Here is a 23,804-nt window from a genome sequence, read left to right on the forward strand (position 1 = left end):
TTGTAATACCAAATGTAGTTGTAAAATACAAGATGTTTTTAATTCCCAAACTGGTTGTGGGAAGGGTCTTGGACAGGAATTCATGTATGGTGCAATTTCATATTTTAGGAAGGTGTTTTACATATTTGCATTCTCCTCTCTCCTGTGGTGCTGGTTTCCAAACAGAGTTGATGCCAGTAATCCTTGCCCATAATAAGACTGAGTGGAGGTGGAAGGTATAGATGGAGTGAGAGCAAGACATTAAACCAAAGCTGAGTCATTTTCCCCCATAATGCAATATAAAATTCTTAGTGTATGGATTTGGAAAAGAAACCATTACTGTATGCAAACGGTTTGAAATTACTATTTTATTGTACAAAAGAAGAGATTGAATTGAAGGGTATAATAAAATTTACATATGGAATTAATTAAGCAGAAGTGAAGATAGATCCAAGTTTAGATTCATCTGATCCTGAAGTTCATGTTTATGGCATTATTCCACATGAACCACCTTCCTTTGTTGCCCCAAATATCCGCAATGCTCCTGCTCCCCTGTTCTCTATATTTTTCCTTCTAAGAATGGACATTTTAATCCTAGTGATTAATGTTACTAACTATGAAGTCTTCATGTTTCCACTGAATTATCTTGTGATATTTGTAGGAATATAATTATAAATAAAGATCTAAAAAAATAAAAAATAAAAAAAAAATAAATATATAAATAAATAAAGATCTAGTTTTACAACTATTGTGTAAATGTGGTTTTTAAATACCATATTAAAATTGATGGGGTTTTTTGTATATTTTTATTGGAGTTCGATTTGCCAACATATAGCATAATACCCAGTGCTCATCCCGTCAAAAATTGATGTGTGTAAATTATCTAAAATTCAGATATCACTGAAGGATGTGTGTAAATTATCTAAAATTCAGATATCACTAAAATAGCTTATCATAAATTCATTAAGAATTATTTACTAAATTGTCCTTCTTATAACTAAAAATTCCTGAACATAACACAACAAACCGACATAAGGAAAGTCTTTTAAGGTAGAAAGGAGAAAACAGCCACTTAGGGGGTCTCAGGACTTAAGGACCAATGCAAAGGAGTGGTCATTGGGTTTTCTTTTTGCCTTCTGTGTACACCAAATATGGCACCTAAGAAGCTTCCAAATTGGATCCTACTACAGGAATAGGAAAAAAATAAAATGTCAAGAAAAGTCTATACTTTCTGGCCAAATAACTTGGAAACAGTAATCCAACAGAACAGATAACATTTTGGTAATATCTATTCTATCCTATCCAAGCACTAATGGAAAACTGTTCTTTACTATTACCATGGTTTCATCTGAGAGGTGTTTTTTTCATCCCAGGACCCTGACCCACAGGAACAGATGGTGATCCTCTTAGTTCTTCCTACAGGCTGTCAGCAAGAGTGAGCAAGTTACTATTCTTTAATTTTCCAATTAATTTATATTAATTAATAGAAACCAACACTGCTCCAACTAACTCCCCCAGCAGAGTAGCCTCTGCATTGCAGAACAGAGAGCTGATCCTCCATGTCCTCCAGTGAAAGCTTTGATTCACATGCTGAAGTAGAGTCAGTAGGGATGAAAAGTTGCTAATAATCTACCCATGCATGGCAGTGGTAAGCAATCTGATTCCCCACTTGGGATGGTCAGCAGAGCTCAATGGCAACCTGGACTTTCACCCACTCCTGGCAACAGCAAGACTTCACAGAGCAAGTCAAGGCTAGTCACCGGTAGGATCACTCCTACCCCCTAAGAGTCAATAGGGCTTGGTGGGAGTTGAATCTCCCTACTGTCCAGCAACCATAAGAATAAAAGGAGGCAATACGAGGCAGAGCTAATCAGTAGTATTTCCCTTCCACCCCTGGAATAGGCAGAGCTTAGTGAAAAGTTGAGCCTCTGGCCCCATCCAGCAATCAATGAAATTAAAAATGTTATGAGACATGGGGCTAGTTGGCAACCCAGTTCTATCTTCATCTCCTATGGTATCATTGGGGCCAAGGAGGCTAAGCTTTTGCCCCAATACTGTAGCAACAAGAAGTATGAATCAGTCCACCATATTCTCTCTCCTTGGTATTACTGGAGCCAAGCGTGTGTGTATGTGGGGGGGTGCATTCACATCCATCCCATTCATCTGCAATGAAGCAATGTGAATCAGTTGCTGTGACAGTTTTGGGAAGACTGGCAGAAAGCTAAACATATATACCCACGAGTTTCTCACACTACACCTTAACAGGGAGACTGGTTGTTAAATATAAAGCTTAAATAGTACCTGGATTTTTGTGATATAATACCCAAAATATCCAAGGTATAATTAAAGACAAAATCTGTCTGTAGGGGGATTTAGACAGAAGGTAAAAGTCACCATTTTGAAGTACTCCAGAACAGTTTGTTCTTAACAAGGTCTGCCCTCAGGAGAAATTATTTTATAAGACACTGACTTGCTTAGATTTTATCAGAGTCTACCTTACCTGGGGTAAGGGAAAGACCCAACTCCAGCTCCTTCTAGCCATCCTGCCCCCACTAAGGTAGGGGTAGGAGGTGTGGAACTAAGATAATTCACAGTCATACAGTCTGGGGTCACAGATTCACCAAAAGGCTGACCTACTCTTTGGACTGTAGAATACTTCCTCCCTCCCTCCCCATCTTACTCCTATATTACTTAAGTTCTGTTTATTGTAGTCTGTTTACCTAGTACATCACATCCAGTTATCAAAAACAAATTACAAAGCACACTGAAATTAAAAGATTAAATTAACTTCCCTCCTCAAACTGAGCTATGATTAAAGACTTGTGAGTATCAGATGTGACATCTGTCCCTTCTGAGTTAAATCTTTAATGGCGAGCACCTACTACCATATATTCATTTTCACAACGAGACAGAGAACTTTCAAGATGGTAGTCATTGCGTAGTGTGCATTAGAAGGTGGAGAAGGGACAGTAAAGTATCCTCCAGACTGAGAAGGCACTTTGAGATGGAAAAATGAAGCACCGTCTTTCATACCATTTACAGTGTTTTATTGAGAGTAACCTATGAACATGGAGGCATCGGGTAAACAAACAATCCAGGATCCATGTGGCCATTCTCTGCCCAGTCCAAACCTGAACCCACAGCTTTTACAGAGCAAGTGGCATTGGGTGAGATCAAAGGGTAGTTATCTAGACTTGGGCTCCGTGTCCCAGTCGTCTCTACTGGTTATCTAATGTGGAACCTTCCATGGACCACTTAAGCCTTCTCAAATTCTTGTCAGAGCACACATTGACTTCTGTGGGCCTCGAACACAGAGTCCTGAGGGAGGCCATTGTGCAGGCATTGATAAGACGGAAGGCCAAGGTTGGAGACAGTATTGTCAGCCCCACAACAACAAAATGCAGAGTGACTGGCTGGCTGTGCCATAATGTGCAACAATGGAACAATAGAAATAGTTCTCATTGCTTTCAGCCGTGGAGTTTTGAGACTGTTCGCTACCTGATTAATTTAGAAGTTGGCTCTTCCAGATGTATGTTTCTGTAGTAAAAACCTAAAATATGACACTCTGGCTTAGTCCTCAGCTGACAGGTAATGACGAAATTTACATCGGAGGCTGGTATAATGGTGATCCTTTCATGCAGTGGGAAAAATTTGCTAACACGCTTGCCTGAGGTATCTTGAAAGCAGATAATGTCTCAATTGTGTCTTTAAAGGGAGAGATTGAATAAACAGAACACACACAGTGTGAGCTGATTACTATAAATTGCAATTGAAAAGAAACTATGAGAAATGAGCTCAGAGGAGAGATGGCTAATTTGTAGGAAGGACTGAAAGAGAACAGGATTACAAGGCTACTTAGGCCAATTACATTTTAACCCATCAATCTGTTTGAAAAACAAAACTAAGGAGAGCTTTGAGTGGCAAACTATAATAAAATAATCAGTTCTTTTAGGCCCAGAGGCAGTAGCTTCATTACTCCTAGGTCTTCTCTCTTACAAATGGTAAACCCTGGACATGATGCAATCAATCACTATGGGGAGACTCTGAAGAGTGGAATGGAGAAGGTGGGGTTTTGGGACTTAAGATTCAGAAGCATCCTATTGCCCACCCCCCCATGTATCCCATAAGGGGTACTTGCAAAAGTGTCAAGGTTGGAACTGCCAGGCGTACACACACACACACACACACACACACACACACACATACTTCCAAGAAAGCCTATCCTCCTCGACAAAGTATTGGGAACATGATAGACTAAAAAAAACAGCAATGGGAGTGCTTGCGTGGCTCATTTGGATGGGTACGCGACTCTTCACTCCGGTTCAGGTCATCATATCAGGGTTATGAGATTGAACCTTGTGTTGAGCCCCACCTGGTTGTGGAACCTGCTTAAGATCCTCTCTTTCCCTCTTTCTCTGCCCTTCCCCCTACTTGCTCATTGTCTCCAAAAATAAAGAAATAAATCTTTAAAAGAACAGAGATATTTCTGTCAATATCTAACTAAAACTAAAATAACAAGGAGAAAAACCACCCCTTCTTCAGTTTTCATGGGGCCAAACGAAGAGCTGACGTTTCACTCTAGTTTCAACCCTATCAAAAATATTGTTCTTTCACATCGTGGCATCTGAAGGACACAGGGAAAGATGAATATCAAATAAGAGATGAAAAGAGAAATAAACAAACCCATAAATATATTTAGAGGCTTCAGCATCCTACTCTAAGCAATTGAAGAACCTACTATACAGAAAATCATCAAGGACATAGAAGATTCAACAATACCACAGCCAACAAGTTCTAAACACACATATAGAACATCCCACCCAAACACAAGAGGTACACATTTTTTGTTTTGTTTTGTTTTTTTTAAACCCATGGGACATTTACTAAAACAGACTGTGTCTTGGTCCATAAACAGAATTCAAAAGGCTTAAAATCACATAAAATACGTTCTGTGGCCATAATGGAATTGAGCTAGATATCAACAACAGTAAAAATAAGTAGCAATATCAAAATACTTGAAATTAATCAAAAACTTCAGAATAATAGATGATTCAAAGTGGAAATCTCAAAGGAATTAAATATATAGAACTTAAATAAGCATAAAAATGCATAATATAAAAATACATAAAAAGCAGCCAAAGCAATGCTGAGAGGGATTTGAATAGCACTTAATGCTTATATTAGAAACAGGGAAGGTCTTAAATCAATAATCAGAGTTATACCTTAATTAAATAGAAAATAAGCAAAATAATTACAGCACAAAAGAAAAAAATACTAAATGTTAGCAGAATAAATGAAATTATAAAAGAGGCAAATAAATCTGTCTTCCTGCTTTTCCTTCTCCATCTTCCTGCTACTCTCCTTGCTTGTCATCTCTCTCTGTGTGTCAAATTAAAAAAAAAAAAAAAAGAAATATATCTAAAAAAAATTAAAAAAAGAAAACAGAAAACAGAAAAAAATCTTTCAATTAGGATAAAAAGGAAGGGAAAGCTGAGAAAAAAAAAAATAAAAGAATGTCTGTTCTCACCACTCTCAACATTGTTCTTCAAATTCTTGCCAGCATAATCAGGTTTTAAAAAGAATAGCTTCATAGATTGGAAAGGAATAAATGCAACTGCTCCCATTTATAGATGATATGATTATATCTACATTAAAAATTCAAAGAGGCTTATCAAAAATATTTTAGAATAAGATAATTTAGTAAGTTCACAGGTCATGAATGCAACACATGCAAAACAATCGGTTTTATATATAAATAGAAAACATATGGCAACTGAAATAAAAAGGTAATATTTATAATTGTTCGAAAGAAAATAAAATATATAGGTATAAAATTATTATGTCATTTATATGATGTATATACTAAGAATTATAAAATATCCAATAGAACACATTAGAGGAGATGCAAATGGCAAGACATACCATTTTCATGGAATGGAAGAGGCAGCATGATAAAGATACCAATTCCCTCCTAATTATTTTAAATATTTAATGGAACTACTATAAAAATCCCAGCAAGTTTTTATAGACATACTTATTCTAAAATTCATATAAGAATGATAAACTTTGTAAAATAGATAAACCAACTTGATTAACAAGAATAAAATGAAAAGAATCACTCTTGTGATTAAAGGTTAAAATGAGCTGTAGTATTCAAGGCAATATGTTATCAGTGTAGAAATAAACAGATATGTTGGTGGAACAAAATAAAGAATGTGGACACACTCACACTAATATACCAAATTGAAATCAACAAAGGTGAGAAAGTTATTTTATGAACAAAGGATGGGCCTTCCAGAGAATGCTGAAGTTACTGTATATTCACAGTCAAAACATTGCACCTTAATGAAAATTTAACACCATCTATACAAATTAATTAAATAATACATTGAACTCAAAATGGATCATAGACTTAAATGTAAAAAGTAAAGGTATACAGCTTTTAGAAAAATAATTCAGAGAAAATTTTGAAATCTTGACCTACGTGAAGATTTTAGACTTGATATCAAAGTATCATCTTAGGTTTTAGACTTGATATCAAAGTATAATCTTAGGAGGAAGAAATAATCAATTGGACCTCACTGAAGTAAGGAATATTTGTTCTGTGAAAGTGTATATGACGAGGATAGAAAGGAAAGCTACAAATTTGGAGAAAGTATTTGCAAACCACGTATCTGACAAAAACCTTAGTATCTAGAATACATTAAAAAAACTCAAAATTCAGTGACAAAAACAATTAGAAAGTGGGCAAAAGATATAGCGACATTTCACCAAAGAGAACATACAGAAGGCAAATAAGCATATGCAAATATGTTTATAATCATTAGTCATTAGAGAAATGCAAATTCAAACCACGTTGAGATATGATTACATACCTCCCAGAATAACTAATAATAACAACAACACACACTGGTGGGGATGTGTTGAAACTGGATCACTCATAATTTGCTGGTGGGGATGTAACATAGCACAGTCATTCTAAAGAGAGGATAGCGGTTTCTTAAAAAACTAAATATAAGCTTATCAGATCATCTAGCAATTGTACACTTGGACATTTATTCCAGGGAAATTAAAACTTGTTTTCACACAGTGAAACATATATAGAACATTTCTGGCATCCTTATTTTTAATAGCCATAAAGTGGAAATAATCCAATGTCCTTCAAGCGGCAAGCAATTAAACAAAAACTGTAGTACTCCAGCACATAGAATACTGCTCGGCCATAGTATGAAATGGAGATATTGATATATGCAACAACTTGGACGGACCTCAAGAGAATTATTCTGGGAGGAAAGAGCCGATATCAAGAGTGTATGTACGGTATGGTTTCATTTACCTGCATTTCTAAAATGACAAAATTATAAAATTGGAGAATGGTTTAGTGATGTCCAGTTTAGGGAGGTGAGAAGGAAGGAAGGGAGGGAGGTCACCACATCTATAGAATGGTAGCATGAAATATCTTTGAAGAGGAGCTATTCTTGATTGTGTCTGTGGTTCACATATTTGCATGTGTGACAAAGTTGCATAAAAATAAATGTACATGCACACCCATACAAGTGGGAACATGTAAAACTGGTGAAGTGTGAAGAAGGGTAGATGGAATTTATCAATGATAATATTGGGGTTGTGACATTTTACTGTATAGACATTTTGTGTGTAATTATACGGAATTTCTGTTTGTTATACCACAATGGTATGTGGATCCACAATTATAGATATTAAAAAATAGACATTAAATCCACAAAAATAGATATTAAAAAAAACATTGTATTTGGAATTAAATTGTAGGTTTGACTGACATCCATTGTGAAATCTGACTGAGTAAAACTATATCGGAATCAAGACTTAATTAGTTTGCAACATGTCCTAGACTTCAATATTATTTCACTAGTCAGCAATGATATCCAGAGGGATCCTTAACTACTGGAGAATCTGGGGAAGATAATTTCTTATGTGGGCATATTGTTAGAACCCAAAGACACTGAGGTTTTAATTAAGGAATAAGGTAGAAATCTATAACACAATTCTCATTAGAAACGGTTAAGTTTGGCTAATCAACCCTACAGGTTATCTCATGAATAATACTATCAAAGCACAATTAATAAAAACAAGACCCACTGGAGAAAGCAATAGTATTCTAACTCCATTTAGTTTTTGGTGATTGTGTGATACCTAATAGGTATGGGTTTCAGTACTTCTTCACTCATCTGATATAGTTATAATCCATATGCATAATATATCTAGATATTTAATTGCAATAAACTGAATGAAAGTATGGAGGAAAGGCTAGGTAATGGTAAAGTTTAATAAATGAAATGTGTCTTTCACTTGACAAGTTAGATGCTTAAAGCTGCTTTGTAAATATCTCTCTTTGATAAACCTTAGAAGTTTGTACTTAAGCGAAACACTGTCAGACAGGAAAAAGATGATGCAGTTATGATCATCTGTTCATTTACTTTTTCTGAATGGTCAAGCATAAAATCTGCCTTCCTTTTATTTGGGAGTAAATGTGGAATATAGGTTGTAAATGACTTTCTAATGAGGGTGGTTATAAAAGAGCCATTTTCTGAGCACAAGAGTGTGTTCAAAGCACATGGAGACCATTTTGTATTTGCTTAAAGAGCTGAGACTGATATACAGAAGCTCGAAATAAGTATTCAACTTATTAGTTCATACATTTACTTGTCTATGTATTATTTCATCCCCTTGTGTAACAGCATCTCTTGAGTATGTTCCAGACATCACACAGGCCTGAAAATCATGAATATCATATTTCTTATTCTTGTGGAATTCAGAAACTAGTAATGAGCCTGATAAGTAAGTGTAAAACTGTGCTGTGTTAGTTAAGGATGAGCATGGAAGTATGATTAGTCAGAATGAACCTGTTCTCTTCCTTTTATTGGATCATCCTTTTGACATTATGAGCTGGGAGCATAGGGTCAGCTTAGGGGGCTTCTAGACTACTGAGGAATAATGTGATTACTTATCAGCTTTCTGACCCTTTCCCCCAAATAATATAAATGTACAATTCGGATGTGTGTAAGTATTTGCTATTCATTTATTTAGCAACTATTTTTGGAGCACTTGTAGGAGAGGCATTCCACTGTTATTAACAAAATCAGGCTTGAAAATCTCTTTCATTTATTCCAAGTCATTATTTTTGTCCTCAAAGAATTCATATTGTGAATGCTGCTATAAAGAGAAATATTTATAATTATATACAGGATTTTTTAAACAGTATACACTGCTATGATTAAATTGAAATTTGAATTTTCCTGAAAGGTCTAGAGAAGGCACTGTTAGCATATTAACTTTAAAAGAGTTAACAATCTTGATTTAATGGAGATAAAATTAATCTTTGATGAACATCTAGTATGTGCAAACCCTTGTACCTGTTGCTTTAGATTTAATGCTCTGATGGTGGTATTGGCAGCTGCATTTTATTTTTGTTTAAATATTTTATATATATATATATTTTTTTTTTTTTTCGTGAGAAACAAAGAGATAGGCAGAGACATAGGCAGAGGGAGAAGCAGGCTCCCTGCAGGGAGCTCGATGTGGGACTCGATCCCAGGACCCCAGGATCACAACCTGAGCCAAAGGTAGACGCTCAACCACTGAGCCACGCAGGCATAGCTGCATTTTAAAGATTAATGAATTTTATCTATTTCATATGTAACTTTAGTGACACACAGGGAGTAAATGGCAGAGTGAGAAAACAAATCAATGGCTTGCTGCCTCTAAACTGTACTGTTTATATTAAACTACTGGTGCTCGAACTTGTTCTGGAGGTCCAGGAGGTGTCTTGTTTTTGTTATTCTTCCCCCATGTGCATGACAACTCTGTGTGGGAGATAACATTTTAACAACTTTACAGAAATCAGAGTTCGAAAGTATTCACAAACGTTTGTGGTATCACAGAGAAAGCATCTGGTGAAACACAGCTTTGAACTTAGGTTTGATAAAATCCATAGTGAACTGATTCTCAAGTCTGGAGTGGACAAATCTACATGCAGCCCTCACATCTGCTTTACACGTCAAGTATAGAGGCAAAATTTGATAATAAGCAAAAATGTTTTAAAACCAAACTCTCCACAAAAGCATCAGGGTTTTGCAAGAGAAAAAAAAAATCAATTGACCATTTTTTTAGCTGTCAAGAATATTCAGTAATAAAAAGATTGCGAGGGGAGGAAAAATATAAAGAAACAAATGAAAAATGTAAGATGTTCACCAAAAAACATAAAAAAATCATTATCATCTAATTCTGATAAATCAGTTACAACTGTGAAATGATCCATAATTCTTCCTTCTTGCAGTGTGATTAGGTACTCAACATTCCTTGAATTTTATCCCTTATTATTTTGAGTTCATTTTCTTATCTCTTCAGCAAGCAAATCTCTGTTGAATGAATATTCTGAATGTCCTGACATGTACCACTCAGAACTTATTTTGCATTTCCATCAGATGGAGATTTAAATCTCATTGCTTAATAACCCAATAGATATTGATATGAGCTTTCACTGAAATTGCATTTTTGCTAGTTATGAACAATTAAACATCTGTGTACTACCTATCCAGGAAGACATTGAATCCTCCCAGCTCCCCAATCCATTCCCTTCAGGAATAGAAACAAATAAAAACCACTGTTGAGTTGGGAGTTGATTGTGTCCAGCACCAATGACTGACATGTGGTAGAGATCTTGAGCCACTTTGCACTAGAGTGAGTTCATGTGTCCTTATTCCTTTTGGTTTCATTTTTTTTTCTGAAAATTGTAATTGAACTGCATTTATACACCAAACCACATAATTAAGAAATAATTTCCACTGACTGGGCTCATACAACACAGTGGGAAGAGCAGTTATTATACAGTCTGAGAGGCCCGGTTTGGAATGTCGGCAGTTCACACATCAGGTATGTGACCCTGTGACTTAACCTACCTGTACCTGTCAGTTCACTCACCTCAACAAACACCTAAAGAATGCCGAAGGTGGTCTCCACTGTGACACTTATTAGGGAATCAAATAAGAACATGGAACAGACTGCCCCTAGGGGCTTCAAATATGAGTAGGAGGGGTTAGATTTTTAAACAAAAATGTGTCATGCCTTGTAGAAGCTAACACTCTATAACTGTATATAGGTTCATCAGAATATGATGAATAAAAGGAACACTTCCACCCAAAATGATGAAATGTATTTTCATAGAGTCTGAACTAAATTATGAAAGTAGATATGGGTTGGACACTCAAGTAGAGAGTTGAGTGTGAACAAAGAAATTGCTTGTTGAGGCATCTTTAAGGCAATTGGTTTGGCTGGAGGATTCAGTCATGTGGGTATGGGAAAGTGTGGGGAGGAACACGGGGTGGCAAAGAAAGATGGGAATGAAACGATGGAGGACTTCCCATGCCAGACTATGAAGGATATGGGAGGCTTTGCTCTCCAAGCATTCAGGAGCTAGAAAGACATGGTGGGGTGATGCATGAAGGCAGAGTGTCCTTCAACAAGAAAATGGATTCCTTTCCTTGAATATACAGGATGAACAACTAGCTATGAGAACATCTATATGTTTAGGGATAGGAAATTGAGGTAACTTAAATCTTAGTGGTCCCAATTTCCTCTCTGAGCGAGGTGGCATGGTCATCAGCTCCTGGGAGAGAGGGAGGGAAGAGAAGCAGTGGGTAAGTAAGGCTGATTGAGGACAAGAAAATCTGGGATGGCTACAATAGGGTAGAGCAGACAGGTGTAATATGGTCAGATACCTGTGAAGTGACTGTCTTCAGGTGTCCAGGATCAGCTGAAGTTGCCAGTAAAGGATTGGTAATGGTAATAATCACGACACTGTGATTCTCCACGGCAGCGCTCAGACAACAAACTTTAGGAAAGGAGGAAGCCTTTTGATGCATCCAAAGTGTCTTGAAAAGTTTAGCTTAGCCTAAGTATTTTCTTCTTGTAACAGGTGTTATCTCTGTTGCAGGTCTGAAGAATTCTGAGCTTATTCCTGAAGTCAGTCACCAACTCATAATATTGAACGGGTTGATCAGGAAATAGATAGATGCCCTGTAACTTTGAGATTTAATTATTCTTTGAGTTTAGGTACAAAATTCCTTATCACGCTTTAAAAACATGTTATTTTTCAATCATTCATTTCTTTACTTCAAACCTTAAATTCATGCCGGATTGACTTTATCTTCCATTTAAAATATTTGCTTCCCATTTTACATCTTTTTATTTGATTTCTCCTATTCAATGGAATTAACTCAAGCTATGAGAGGAATTTGGCTTTCAGCTTTGTTTAGTGTGTCTCAAAGTTTCTAAGGTATTTCTAACTCATGATTTTCCTTGGCCCTCAAATTATTTCTTACCATTTTCGACTTTAATTTTCTTTGGATGATGCTTCACCTGCTCATCTTTGTTTTTATTTAATTCATGACTTTTTAAGTACTTTTAAATTAAAAAGGACTTATTCAGAATCTTCTTCTATTACTTGGAATATATATATATATTTTTAAAGAATGGATTGTTTAATTTTTGTGTGTCTGCTAAGCTGCTTTCCTTTCCTTTGGGGTTTAATATATGTACATAATTAAAAAGCTGTTTCTTTTCATCTTGCTCTTATTTAACACTGGCAGCTCCTTCTAGATATTTTGCATACTTTAATATGCTTTCATTTGGCTGAGGCCTGTTCTTTGGCTAGCAATCTGACAGCGAGGTACCAATTTGGGGGCCTGATATTTGTCAAGAATTGATGGAAAGGTGAGTACTCTCATGCAGCTATCTTCCTCATTTGTTAGAAAAACAGTGCTTGATATATTCTGAATATTTAGACAAATGCCCTGACCCAAGATGACTCCATCTGCTCCAAAAAGTTTGCCTTATGCTTTGGGTCATTTCATTCACATAATAGGAGTAATGTTGGCCATCTTTCTCTTGCTGAAATCCTGAGTATTTCCCAGATTTTTCTGTGATTTGATTTTGAAGAATTTTATGTTAATTTTTCTCCTAATCTGCACACTTTCCCCACAGCTTGCTTCTCTTTCCATTTGGGGATATAAATGAGAATTCTCACATATTGACAACTGAGTATTATCCCAAGAAAAGCAACTGGAGGAATGGGAACAAGCTTTGCCAAATCTTTTATTTCATCCATTAGCTTAAAGAGTTTATAATTTGTACCAGGGCTGCCTGTGGACTGGAGGTTGAGAAAACTATCAATAAATAGCAGTGGTGGACTTGCTTATGAATCACGAATTCTGCTTGGAGTCCAGTCAAGCAGGGATATCTCAAACAGGTTGAGGAAACTCCCTTTGAGTAGAATTTTCCACATTAAACCGTTGATAGCATTCCTGAATTTATCCCTTTCCTGAAGAGTCTATTGTCTGTTGGATTATGTCCCTAAAAAGGGACATTCTAAATCCTAATCTCTGGTATACCTGTGAATTTGATCTTGTTTGGAAATAGGGTGTTTGCAGATAATCAAGGACTCAAGTTAAGATAAGGTTATACTGGATTCGGTTGGGCCTAAATCCAATAACTGACATATTTACAATGACTGAGGATTTTGAAGAATACGGGGACAAGAGGGCACAGAAGATGGAGGCAGAGGTCAAAACGACGTGGCCACATACCAAGAAACTCATGGAGCCACCAGAAGGTGGAAGCGACTATGAAGGATTCTTCTCTAGAACCCTTAGATGGAGCATCACCTTGCTAATATCTTTATTTTGGACTTCTAGATTCTAAACTATTGTATAAAGCCACCTCATTTATGCTAACTTGTCATAGCAGCACTAGGAAACATATGCAGGGTCCCAGTGGTTTCCCATGAATGGGAGACAATATAGATCATCTGTATAAGCTTGAGTGTAGTAGCATCAACACTAGTGTTGTAAGTATGATTCTGAAATTTCCTCATTATATATGCACTTGAAGATTTCACTACTTCTTTAAGACTATTTCTATAAAATAGAAAAAGCCAAATGCAGGTCATAAAAATTGAAAGAACCTGTGAAAAGTGATGAGAACAGAGCCTACTCTCCTCAAGTAAGAACTGAATAAAAGGTCCACAGCTTCAGAGAGGATTAATCATGCCTCTCCCCCAAATATGAAAATTAAACTCTATAAGTGCAGGCAATCTTGCTGGTACATAGTATTTCTCTTCCCTGGGTTTGGTTTCCCTAGATTTCAGCCGTCATATCACTAAAATTGCAGAGTACTTTTCTGCAGTTTTTGAACAGTTATTTAGGGCACATCTGCCACAAACCAAACATGGTGACTTCATAGTGAATGCAATGGTAGATTTAACAAACACAATGTCTGAACTTACAAAGTTTACACTCTGTAAGGGTGACAGGTAATACAAAGAATACAGACCAAAATATCACAGCTATTTTAGTTATCACTTGCATAATATGATCCTCCTACAAAAAGAAAGTCTATAAAAGATAATGGAGGGGTCTGTATTGCAAAAACTCTTCCTAATAGAGTGGCACTTAAACTGATATCTGAAGGATGAGAAGAAAGTGACCTTGAGACCATCCATGCAACTAATATTCCAAACACGGACACCTGCACAGATGAAGGCTTTGAAGGGAGAAAGGACATGCATCCAAAGGCATGGCACATCACAAGAGATGGGCCAGTGAGAAGTGGTCTGAAATGGATTTCATCAAGAGTCAAATAACATGCAAACATCTAAGCCTCAATGAAGACTTCAGATTTTATTAGTAGAATGATATTCCTTGCAGGATTTAAGTAGAAACATCATGCTGAATTCATTGACTAAAAACAATTGCTGTTGCTACTTTTTGAGGAAGACAAGAGAGGAAATTAATATGCTAGAAAGAAGGCTATTGTAGTAATTCACTAAGGGAGGTGGCATATTTGGAAAATATAGAGATAGATTAATTTAAATAGTAACAAATAAGATATTTTTAAGATATGGGAATTATGGACTTTTTGAAGAATTGACTGAAGGAAAGAGGCATGAGAGATAGCTTCTCTGCGGTTTACACAGCTGAGTGGTGGGACTTGCATTTTCAGGAATTCATTTAGAGAAGACTGGGATAGGGATAGGTTTGGAATTATGAATGGGGTGGGGAAAGTTATCTTGGGGCATGGTGTGTGTGGATTCCTAAGGACATACAATAGGACGTGTTGCACATATTTAGGAGAGGAGAATCAGCCCATTGACATCAAATCCTAAATAAGCCAAGATGTCCAATATAATCTAGGGTGAGAGCAGAAAGGGAAAGAGGATGAAGGCACTGGATGGAGATGGCAGTGTGACCACATTTAGCTGTGAGATAGAGAAGGAGGTTAAATAGGATCCAGAAGGTCTGGAGGGAAACCAGGAGAATGTGTCCTCAGAGACCAGCAGGGTTGACTCTTCTATTGTGGAGAAAGCATATATGTCAGGACTGTCAAAGCAGCAGAGTTTTAGGAGATGAGAAGAGAGGAGGGTACTTTAGGCCCAGAAACATGGATGAGCAGTGCAGGTAAAGTGGTGAGAGAGAAGTCACAGGTGTACTTACTTGATGCAAGACCTCCAAGCTGGACATGCATGAATCATGGACTTTCTGTATATATATAATATTTGAATAAAAAATGAAAAGAATTAGGATGAACCTGGGGAGGAAGAATGTGCAGGCTTCTCAGAGCATCTCACCTTCAGAATGTTGGGCAGATGTGGATCCTGCTACTCAGAGAGCTGAATCCCAGAGAAAATTTCTGACACCTCGCTATAAGCTGACTCTCTTTCAGTGACAGGCCTCTGAGAATGAGAATGGTTCCTCTGTGCCTCCAGGAAAGCAGGAGAGAAAGAGTAGACGCCACCAGGAAAAAAAAAAAAAAAAAAAAAAGGTTTAAAAGTTAGAACAGCTCCAGGGAGCTAATATCCAACACATTTCCACCTTGCAGGGGTTGGCCTGAGCAGGCCTCATCCAGTGAGGGTAAAAGGAAGAAGCAGGAAGGGGTGTCTGCTGTCCAGGTGGGTCTACTTGGGGAATATTCATCCCTGATCCAGTCTTGGGCTATAGGAGAGACACACCCCAAAGACAGGAACAAACATAATGTGATGAGGCATAGAAGACATGAGGAAGGCCTTCACCCAGCCTCAGGGGGGTCAGGGGGTTGAACTGGTACATAGAGGCATGATTCTCAGTTCAACACTGACTTGGGACTGAGGAGAACACAAATCCCCATATATATGAAGCCTATAAGCAGGAATGACGTAAAATGAAATATATATTTACATAAAATATATAAAGAGAAATACATAGGAGAGTATAGTCAAGTTTATGTAAAGTCAAGGAAGTAGCATATATACATATATAATGAGAAAAAAGTATCTGGCAAATTTTGAATTGCCATACCAGTTTCTGGAATTTAGGGTGGGTCAGAAACAAACTCAACACAGATATCAGAAGACAACAAAAGGCTTTTAACCGATAATTAATGTAATAACCTTTGGATGAAGTTTCCCCTGCAAAATTAATTCAGAGTGGGTTAAATATGAGTTTTGACATACATAAAAAAGAGCTGAAGTTCGACGACCATTAATAATGAGTTAAATAAATGACAGCGTCTTCAGGAAGGAAGTATTTAATGAAGTGTCACAGAGGCCAACAATATGCCCGATATTAATTAACTTCTTAATTAATTATATGATGAAAAGAATAGGCTTCAAGTAAATGCAATTTTCTGTTGATAGGTAATGAAGGATGGTGACAACATTAGCAAAGTTGGAAAATGCAAAGTGACCTAAAGAAATCAGGAGTTTCACCAAGCACATTCTATGGAGAAATAGTTACTTCGACGATAAGCAAAATTTAGAAAAGAATATAATTTAATATGTTGGGATTTGAAAAATCGGCAGTGCAATGATTCATGAGGTGCGTTTATGTATCAAGCTAAAAGGAGAGGCGTGCCATTAAATTTGTTAGCAAATGGCGAAACGGAGCTAACTTGGACTAAATAGAGGGTCTCAGCATAATTTGTGTGTCAGTAATGCTTATTTCTATATTTACATGCCAACTACTTATTTAAAGCTGCAATAATTTAGGTTAGGAAGGTGCTAACTTGTACCCATTTCTATGAAATATATTGAGCACAGGTAAGTTGGGGACAGTGCTGGGGTCCTGCTCCACAGTGATGCACTGGATAGAATAGTCCTAACCCAGCATTCTTCAACCGAGAGCCTGAATAAGGATAGTCCATCCCTCGGGACGTCTGGGGGGCTAGTGGTTGAGCATCTGCCTTTGGCTCAGGGGGTGACCCTGGGGTCCCAGGATCGTGTCCCACGTCGGGTTCCTTGCATGGAGTCTGCCTCTCCCTCTGCTTGTGTTTCTGCCTCCCTCTGTGTGTCTCTCATGAATAAATAAAATCTTTTTTTTTTTTTTAATTTTAAGGATATTCCATCACTCTGCCCATCGGATGTCTCTGTATAAATGACTGCAGTGAATAGAGGCAACCCCATCCTCCGTGTACTTCGGAGTGCAGATTTCATCCAAAGACATTATCATTTTCACTGCCACAGCCTGGTCTAGGTCACTGTGCTTCCTAGTCGGAATGATTCCAAGAGCCATGTAATTGGTGTCCCAAATTTCACCCTTACCCTGAAGTGTATTCTCCACCCAAGGAGCAGAACTATCTTTGGAGAAGGTGCCAGAGCATGCCTGCCCCTGGTACAATGCTGTCCTGGGGCTCCCTGTTACTCAGAGCAAAGCAACAGAGACCTGATGGGGTCCTGCCCCTTCGATCCCCCTCCCCACCTCACTCTCTTCTCCAGACCAAGCTCTTCCTCACTCTTCCTCTTGCAGGCAGAGGACATTTCCCACCACGGGGCTCTCAGCACTGCCTGTTGTCACCTCCTGGTGTGTCCTTCTCCCAAGGAGCTCCACAGACTTCCACAAATGCTTCATTGGATCTTTGACGAAATGTCACACTCTGAGTGAAGCCCTTCTGAAGCTCTATTTATAATTATAATATTCCCCAGGACTCCTTACTCTAATTTTTATGCGCAACTCTCTAAAGTGTCTTCTTTTACTATCCTATGTAATTAATTATTCTTTTTGGTCTCTACCACTCCGCAAAAATACACTCTCCGTGAAGGCAGTATTTTCGGCCAATTTTGCTTACTCTGTACCTCTAGCACTTAAACCAAAAATCTGTCATAAACAGATCCTTAATAAACACTCTGCAGTGAATGAATAAATGCCAGAGAGGATCAAGTTGTTGGAATGATGTCACTGAGTCCCAAGAGGAATCAGGATGTTTCACGGTGGAATGTCTAATTAGATAAGGACTAGGGAAAGAGTGGGGAGGCAAAGACTAGAAATGGAGTTTTGTTTCCTGCACCTCCTGGTCCATACTTTTAACATCCACTGTTCAGAATGTTAAAGAAGTGTATTATTGATTTGGCCCCTCAAATCCCCCAATATTTGGTATATGCAACAGAAACATCAAGGCATAAAATAGAAGGCAAAGGAGTAAAAATAACGCATGGAACTTTGGCTTTTCTCAGGCTGCCATGTCTTTGACTTAGTGCATGATGGCTCATTTTGACACAGGTGGTTTGGGGAAGCTAACATGGGCTAGGGTTTCACTGTTGTAGCTTAGATAGGAAACCACAAGCCTGAAGACACACAGTTGAACAACCTTGATTGATGACTACAGCTCTGCCCTGAAGACAAGTGATGGTTCCTTAGTGTCCTGGTTGGAAGTACCATATTTAAGCACATGTGTGTGAGGGGGTGAGATGAAGGCTTCAGAAAAGGAGCCACAGCTCTAGGGGACCTCTGCGGAGACAGAGTCTTAACATAGGCCTGTGGGTAGCTCCCATAAGAGCTGACTTTGCAGGCATCCTGGCAAGTAGCTCTGTGGCAAGGCCTGGATTTCTGTGTGCTGGGGCTCTTGGCAACTGAGCAGGTTCAGAGCCCCGACTCACAGATGCAGAGAACTGAGAATTCAGGCCACTAAAGCTTCATATGCAGATTTAGCCTTACCTAAGCAGGCATGTCAGGGGAAGACTCAGCTCTAGACAAGGGATATTTTCTTATATCAGTCATCCATATCAAGGAAGCAGAAAAATATTTCTGTTTTTAAGCTCACAGGCATCAAGTAGAGTTTTCTGTGCACTTATTATTGTGGCTAGAGCTTAGCCAGCACAAAATCCATCCTGTGGTTACACCCAAAAGCGAAATATGACAGGGCTACCAAGGGATCCCTACACGTTCCACATACACAACAGGGCCCCCAGTTATTTCCGGATTGCTTGATCATATAGGAGAAACATTCCTTTGTAGACAGATACCCTAGCCCTAGGCTACACCATGACAATCCCGTAGACAAGTCTCCAGCAAGAGTCCCATGACACAGCACTCTTACACCCAAACAAATACTTGTGCTTTGTTAATAATTCAGAACTTGGATGCCAGAAAAATACGCCTTGAAGAAGAGATGGAAATTAACTGGGCTAGAATATATTAGGAAAAAGAGACAATTAAAGCAAAAACCTGCTGCCACTTTGCATATTCATCAATATTAAAAGAAAGCTGGTTCAGTGCTTCTGCAGTAGAAGAGAGACTGCTTGTAAGTGAATCCTCCTCCCAGGTAGGCAAAGCTCCCAGGGCAAAGCTAAGCACTTGCTGAGTCCTTGGGGGCACTTACCCTTAGCCAGCCACGGCTTCCTCTCACCAGTACTAGTAGACAGGAGAGTACTGGAAGGCGTTCCATCGGCTCTACTGGATTTAAAATATAATTCGACAGCAATTCACTGTTCCTCTGGTGATTGATATAATTTGGCATATACTTCCACCAAAACTAGACGACTGAATTTGCCACCATAAGCCCTGCCCACTGAGAAGACTTACCCCTACGTGGAATTGAAGATCAGTGGCTGGGGCTGGCCCCCCAGTGTCTGCAGCTAGAGGGAGGCAGCTGCGGGCCTTTTCATCTGCCGACTGCTGCAGGGCATACTCCATGAGGCCACAGGCACAAGAAATGCAAAGCACTAGTTGCAGACAGCTGGTGTCTAGGTACCTTCTTACGCAGCTTATTTCCCTTAGGACTTGCTAGGGGCTGTTCTTTCTTATAGGCTCAGGGCTTACTGGGTAAAAAAAGGATCAGGACTGTACATCCCAAAGTGTCTTGCATCTTTATATTTCGTGGAGGGCATATGGTGAAGTGACCTGCCTCTTGTTTGATTAGAATCAATATCCCAACACTTCCCTGACCACTATGGCTCTGCAAATTTTACCAATATGTCAGGATCTCAAATTTCATGGGGTTTATCTCCCTCCCCTGGCAGGTTTCCTCAAATCTCTGAGTGCTTATTGCCTCCTATTCACTGGGTCAAGGTAGCACAATGTTATCAATGTAATGAACCGGCAGGAAATCGTATAGCATGTCAAGCTCACAGTCCCTCCAGACTGTATTTTGGCAAAGAGCAGGAGAGTGAACATAATCTTGAAACAAATCAACGAAACCGTTTTGTTGTCTATGTAATTGCAAAGTGCTTCTAAATTCACTTCCTGCTAAGAATTTCCAGATCAATAGCTGAGCCAAGTGTCAGAGGCTCCCCTCATCCCCAGATGTGATGCGTGATAACCAACAGTCATCACTTGTCACACATCTTTTATGTGTGAATTTGGCTAACTAGGCAAATGAGGACTTTGCAGGAATTAGTCTTTAAGTTAGCAGTGATTTCTTGAAATTCCTTAGGGTTGGGCTCATATCTTGATGTGCAGAGTGTTAGTTCCAGGGACTTCCATTAGTCTCTTCCCACAATATACTTCATTCCATGGGCCAGGGAGCTAAGTGGGAATCTTATCATCTGGTACTGAGAAATAACCTCAGCACGGATCCATCGTCCAACTGGGACCCATCTGACGTAGATGAAAGCCAAGGCTTTATTCTCACTAGTGAACCACTGTTTCATTGCAGGTCTCTGAAAGACAGCATACGTTTATGTGAAGCAGGACTTTAAAAGGTTGTCAACTTTATTTTTCATTTCATGAGATGTTATTATTATTTTGCCATTGCCACAGATGTAGGGTTGCCAGATAAATTATAGGATGCCCAGTGAGACTACATTTTCAAACAAACATAAGTGCTTTTCAATAAATATTGCATAGAACATACACACATTAAAAAGTTTGTAGTTGGGACGCCTGAGAGGCTCAGTCAGTTAAGCATATGCCTTCAGCTCCAGTCATGATCTCGGGGTCCTGGGATCGAGGCCCAAGTCGGCTACAATAGAGAGGAGCTTGCTTCTCCCTCTTCTGCTGTCTTGTGATTTCTCTTGTTCTCTCTCTCAAATAAATAAATAAAATCTTTAAAATATTTGTAGTTTTTTTACTGAGCATCCTGTACTCTTCTCCCCTAAATCCGACAACTCTGCATGTATATCTCTTGTTTAAAACTATGATCAATATTGTGGGTTATTTTGGTAATTTTGCCTACCTTGCCTCTGATGAGGCAGTGTGGAATGAAGATTCACTTGGCCCTCATCATGTAGGGCTCCCATTTTCCATTGTGATCATGGAATCAAATCCCAAAGCAGCAACCAGAAATGTTCTTTCTTCTTGAAGCTTCCATGACACACATTGTAGGAAGCTAGGGGGATATGTAAGCCTGGTACTCATGAATGTGCCAACGTGGAATTTCAGGCGACTTCACATGGCATGAAGCTGGGCTTACCAATGGAGCCGATGCAGTTGTGTCTAAATGTCCCATCTTTGTATTTCCTGAGTGCACGATTTCTGAGATGCTTCCTGCAAGGAAACAGTGTGACTAAGCCTCAGTTCTCAATGGTGACAACCACGCAGTATACCTCTGGGTTGGCTTTCCCTTCTTCCATGCTTCCTTCTTCCCCTCCCCTTCTTTTGACTTCTGAGGTTATTGACAAGATAAACTACCTGCAGAAGAGCCCTGGTCTTGGGCTCTGCTTTCTGAGCCAGTAAAATCTGTAAGTAAAAGATATTATTACCAGGTCTTTATAACCGACCTTGGAGATAAGGGGTCTCAATGTTGTCATGGAAGGCCCTGGGCTTTCCTCAAGCTTCCTTAAGTTCATGTCGAGTTTTCCACTTCTCTTTCCTCTGTGTGTACTCTCTATTTTTTTTCCTCTGCAATTAAACATCACAGCTATTGAGTTACTATTACCTTGACCTCACTGGCACTTCATCCTATACCACCACAGTGCTAATTTGAATTAAATGTGGCCATCACTAGCATAGATCAACCATTTTCCATCCTCCCACACAGAGATTATGCCTCATATTATATACATCTTTGTCATGCATTCCTTTTATTATACATGATTGGGTGTATGACCAACCCAACCCTAGAATTTCATTTCAAGTGTCTGTATCCTAAGGCTTTAAAAAAAAAAAAAAAAAAAAAAACAACAACAACAACAACTAATTATTATATTGGTGATAAGTTCAAAGAAAAAAACAGATGATATGTGAAAAATATAATACTTTGAGAAAGGTTTGCATGTAAAGTGCCTGGTTGTAGAGGTTGGAGTATAGGGGAGCCACAGTGAGAGCACAACACCTGGACCTGGTAGTGGGCACAGAGCTATCTTTATTCCCAAAGAACATGGGAGGGAATGATCACTGGGACCCAGTAGGACAGCAGTTGTCAGTTAATTTTGTATCAACTTGGGTAGGCCAAGGTTCCCAGCTTTTGTTAAAAAATCAATTATAATGACTTTATGTTGGCATTCTTCAGTTGAATTACCATTCAAATCAGCAACTTTGAGTAAAGCAGAGTAAACTTCTTCCAATCAGTTGAAGGCCTTAAGAGAAAAAGACCGTCATCCATCAAGGAGGAAGGGAATCTGCCTCTGAATGGCCCCTGGACTTGAGAATGAAACCTCAATGTTTTCCTGGGTCTCTAGCCTGCTGGCTTGCCCTGTGGATTTTAGACTTGCCAGCCTTCACGATATGTGAGCTAATTCCTTAAAATATTTCTCTGTCCTTATTTTTGTTTCTTTCTCTTTGACTGTATCTCTAGATATACATATATATATACACACACAAATCCTACTGGTTCTGTTTCTCTAGAGAATCCTGACTAATGCAGGCATGTATAATTAATTGACTCATTAAGAAGACAACCTTCAGTGGGGCGGGGGGGGAGGGGGGACTCAACTAGCTGAGTTGACTACCAAGGAGGAAGTCAGGGTGATAAATACCCTGGCCTATCTCTATTCCCTCTTTGACTTCTTCATTGGTTTCCCCATTAGGTAAACCCAACAAAGAAAGTTGACTCTCAATCCATTCAGATCAGCCTTGAAGGATGGGCAGGATGGAAAAGGGGGGGGACAATCTCTAGGGGTACATATATGGCAGGCCCTTCACTTGCCCAGCACTGTGCTCTCTGAAAGAAAGCAGCATCTTGGGATGCCTGGGTGGCTCAGCAGTTGAGCATCTGTCTTTGGCTCAGGGCATGATCATCAGGAGTCCTGGGATCAAGTCCCACATCAGGCTCCCTGCATGAAGCCGCTTTTCCCTCTGCCTGTGTCTCTGTCTCTCTTCCTGTGTCTCTCATGAATAAATAAATAAAAATCTAAAAAAAAAAAAAAAAAAGCAGTATCAGAGATCAGAAGTCTTCTGCTCCTTTGTGCCTGAATCTACTTACACCACAAAGTGAAACATCAACACAATACCAGTGGTGTTATTTTGGTCTTCTCTGTCACTTAACCTGGTTTATTTCTCCATGTATTCACAACTTGGGGAGGAAAAAGGAGTCCTAATAATAATAGTAATAATAGCAATAATAATATTAATTACACAGGCTATTGCATTATACTAAGAATTATA

Source organism: Canis lupus, chromosome 18, assembly GCF_011100685.1.
Source record: "Canis lupus familiaris isolate Mischka breed German Shepherd chromosome 18, alternate assembly UU_Cfam_GSD_1.0, whole genome shotgun sequence".
NCBI lineage: Eukaryota > Metazoa > Chordata > Mammalia > Carnivora > Canidae > Canis > Canis lupus.